The sequence below is a fragment of the Peromyscus eremicus genome, chromosome 10, assembly GCF_949786415.1.
Source record: "Peromyscus eremicus chromosome 10, PerEre_H2_v1, whole genome shotgun sequence".
In the NCBI taxonomy this organism is placed as follows: Eukaryota; Metazoa; Chordata; class Mammalia; order Rodentia; family Cricetidae; genus Peromyscus; species Peromyscus eremicus.
In genome coordinates this window covers 10,963,181-10,967,421 of record NC_081426.1, presented here as the reverse complement: position 1 = coordinate 10,967,421, position 4,241 = coordinate 10,963,181, and the positions used below count along the sequence as shown (strand labels likewise).

The following is a 4,241-nucleotide window of genomic DNA, read 5'->3' as shown; positions in this document are numbered from 1 at the left end:
CTAAGTTAGTCAAGCGCACGGAGACACAGAGAGGTGGCTGCCAGGGCGAAGAGTTGGAGGGAGCTGCGTGGGAAGCGATGCACGGAGGTCCAGTGACTCAGAAGTTCTGGAGACAGAAAGGGACGGATGCATAACTCTGAACTTAACCCAGTGCACTGTACGGTTAAAAATAGTTAAGGTAGGTTGTATGTCATATACAACTTATTAAGCCAGATGTGGCCAGCACACCTGCACTTGGGAGGCTGAGGCAGGAGTAGAGAGGACCAGCCTGGGCTACCTAGTTAGAGACTGAGAATTAGACAGACTCCCTGGTAGGCAGACAGGTAAGGAGAGGGGCCATGACGAGGTGTGGTGGTTTGAATAGGGATGGCCCCCATAAACTCATATATTTGAATGCTTGGTCATTAGGGAGTGGTGCTACTTGATAGGGATTAGAAGGTGTGGCCTTGTTGGAGGAGGTGTGGCCTTGTTGGAGGAGGTGTGGCCTTGTTGGAGGAGGTGCGTCATTGGCTTTGGTGTTTCAGATGTTCAAGCCAGGCCCAATGTCTCTCTCTTCTTGCTGCCTTTGGATCTGTATGTAGAACTCTTAGGTACCATGTCTGCCATGTTCCTGCCATGCTTCCCACCGTGATGATGATGAACTAAACCTCTGAACTGTAAGCCAGCCCCAATTGCATGCTTTTCTTCATAAGAGTTGCTGTGGTCACGGTGTCTCTTCACAGCAATAGAAACCCTCACTAAGACACTAGGTAATGAAGGTATCAAATCGTCCAGATGGCCAGCTCCTTCCTCATCCTCCTGACTTGAGACAGAAGCCTGGCAGCTTAAAACAAAGGCCTTGTAGGCTTTTTGCTGCCCCCTAGCAGGCCCCTGCTGTGGACTAGCTCAACAAATTCAAGGCCTCTTCAGGACAAGTCACCCAACAGCTCTGGGCCAATCAACCTGTTTTCAAACTGACCGGCTCTAAAGTAGGGGAGGAAAGTCTTCCAAGGCACTAAACTTCCCGGCCCTCAAGAAGAGACTGGATCTTCAGTTTTGCAGAGGGTCTTTTTCTCTGTGTGTCTACTGCACCGGTGCGCTTCCTCGCCCCCAGTAAACACTTTTCCTCAGCTAATGATTCTGCCTGAGGTGAGTGTTTGAAGTTTCTCTGCTGTTACCTGCTGTGCTCCAGAGTTTTCCTTTCAATTCTTTAACTGGTAGAGAAAATGAACCCTATCCAGACCCCTAGATTGTATCACCTATTTATAGATAGATGGATGGATGGATGGATGGATGGATGAATGGATGGATGGATGGATAGATAGATCGATAGACAGACAAATGTATGAAATGGTAGCTGATTGGTCTACTTATATTAAAGATACATTTTTATTGATATACTTTTTTATTTGTTTGTTTATTTTGAAACGAAGTTTCATGTAACCTTTGCTGGCTTTGAATTCACTATAGCCAAGGATGGCCTTGAGCTCCTGATCTTCCTGTTGTCCAATCCAAAGGAAATTCCGTTTCCCCTAATTCCGGCAGTTAAACAAAAGCCAGCGTTCATCCGGGACTTGTGAAGCCAGTTCCTTTCTATCAAAAGGAGACATTTCTCTTATTGACAGAGGGACAAATGGCTATCTGTGGAGCTTGTTAGCATACATGCTGGCCTCCAGGCTCCCTCAGTATCACGAGGACCTGTTACACACTTCCCAGTCCATGCTGGCTTCCTGGCTCTTCTCACTCCCTCCCCTCCCTAAACGCCTTCCAGGTCACAGGCTTCCCTCCCCCGGGATCCAGTCTCCTTATAACCCCGCTATTTTGGCTATGCTTCCTCTTCTTTGGTTCCTCACTCGCCTTGTCTTCCCTCTCAGTTTCTCTCCCTCTCTTTCTCTGTCTCCCTCCCTCCCTCTCTCTTATCCCCTCCTCATCTATATTCCTCTCTCTCTTTGTTCTGCTCCTGTTTCAGGACCGGGTCTAGTCTGCTGGCCGTGTTAGGTGTCCCACTTCCTCTCTCTGCTCGGGATGCTTCCAGGTACCTCTGGCTGTACTCGCTCTCATATCTACAATAAAACTGCCCCCAACCACACCATGGAGGGGCCGGGCCAGTTTATACACCTGCCTCCGCCTCCCAAGTGCTTGGATTACAGGCAGGTGCCGCCACACCCAACTTGTGACAGATACTTTTAGTTTGATCCAGTGGTAGGGGTGGTAGCGGTGGCGGTTTCTGTCATGTGGCCTCCAGAGGACAGAACTCTCAAGGCAACCTAGGCATGAGGGAAAGTGGCCACCTTTCTGCCCGGCCCGGTGTGATCCCGATGCCACCCAAAGCCTCTGAGGCAGGCAGGCTGTATCACGACAGCCAGTTTCTGAAGTCTGTTTACTGCAGGGGACTGGCAGGTAGGGGACTTTCCTTTGGCCAGACAATAAAACAGAGGAAACTAAGCTGTCCCTGATCCATGAATGGAAATTGTCCTCTCACAGTTCTTTTCCTGAGTGTTGTCCCCTCCCCGCCTCAGGCTGCCAGAAAGTTGATGGGACAGCTGTCACCAGCTGGGTGTGACCCATCAATTTATCATCTCTCTTCACCCCATCCCAACAACCTCCCTCCCCACTTACCCCCCACCCCACCCCACCCCCGCCGAAAATGCCTGAGCACAGTCTCCTATTTTAAGAGCTAAATTCCCTGTCGGCATAGCAACTTGGAGGCTGTAACTCTTGTCAGTTGGTGCTGGGATGGAAGCAAAGCCACCTTTCCCCAGGGCCGCAGCTGGCCTGCAGCGGAGGGCAGATCCAGCCGCTTGTGCACACACAGACATCTCCGCCTCATCTTCTTCTTTGCCCATTTTTAAACCCTTTAAAAATGTGAAAACCACCCTTAGATTGCTAGTCATTTAAAAAATTTTTTAAAAAAGTCCTATCTATGGAAAAGGAACGATGTGAGTAATTATATCTCCCCCAAGTCTGTACATTTTTATTCATTACATTTTAACAATTTATGTTCTTCAGGTACTTCAAAATTAGGTTACACAATGAGGGTTTTTTGTTTGTTTTTTGCCAAGCATGATGGCACACACCTGTAAGCCTAGCACCTGGGAGCTGTAGGCAGAAGGATTGGAAGTTCAAGGACAGCCTCTGCTACATAAGTTCTAGGCCAGCCTGGACTACACGAAACCTTGTGTTAAGATTTTGTGGTGGGAGCTTCGAGATTTGAGCAGGAGCTCCCACTCTTCAGTCAGGATCACGGTGTTCTACTTCACCAGCAACAGTGTTGACTCATCTACTTACACTATCTACATGGGAAAGGAAAAATATGAAAATGAAGATCTGATAAAGTATGGCTGGCCTGAAGACATTTGGTTTCATGTGGACAAACTCTCTTTGGCTCATGTATACCTTCGATTACAAAAGGGAGAGACAGCCGGATGGTGGTGGTGCACGCACTCAGGAGGCAGAGGCAGGCGGCTCTCTGTGAGTTCGAGGTCAGCCTGGGCTACAGAGTGAGTTCCAGGAAAGGCACAAAGCTAAACAGAGAAACCCTGCCTCGAAAAACAAAAACAAAAACAAAACAAAAGGGAGAGACAATAGAAGACATTCCAAAGGAGGTTCTGATGGACTGTGCCCACCTTGTGAAGGCCAATAGCATTCAAGGATGCAAGATGAACAACGTTAATGTGGTATACACGCCATGGTCTAACCTGAAGAAAACAGCTGATGTGGATGTGGGGCAGGTAGGCTTTCACAGGCAGAAGGATGTCAAAATTGTGACAGTGAAGAAGAAAGCGAATGAAATCTTGAACCTATTATAAAAAAAAAACAAACCAGAGAAGTTTCCTGACCTAGCAGCAGAGAAAGAAGGTCGAGACCGTGAAGAGAGGAATGAGAAACAAGCTCAGATTCAGGAAATGAAAAGGAGAGAGAAAGAAGAAATGAAGAAGAGAAGGGAAATAGATGAACTTAGGAATTATTCATCGCTAATGAAAGGTGAGAACATGTCCTCAAATCAAGACGGTAACGATTCTGATGAGTTCATGTGAGCTGAGCAAAGGATCCTGGGAAGATATAAATGTGCAGACCATTACAGATCTTTTGATTTTGTCTATGTTCTGAATTACAGAAACCAGCCAACCAAAATTCTACCTTCATTATATATAGACAGCACTCATTTTGGAGTTTTTTTTTTTTTTAAGTCATTCTTTTTGCCGATGAAAAGAACAGATGTGTAATATAGTTGAACTCAAAGACAACTTATAACTCTAGGA

At 47.0% G+C, this 4,241-nt stretch overlaps 1 pseudogene; it reads left to right on the top strand.

The window, feature by feature from the left end:
• Positions 1 to 2,252: 2,252 nt before the first annotated feature.
• Positions 2,253 to 4,016, top strand: LOC131920861 (coiled-coil domain-containing protein 25-like; annotated as a pseudogene).
• Positions 4,017 to 4,241: the final 225 nt, after the last annotated feature.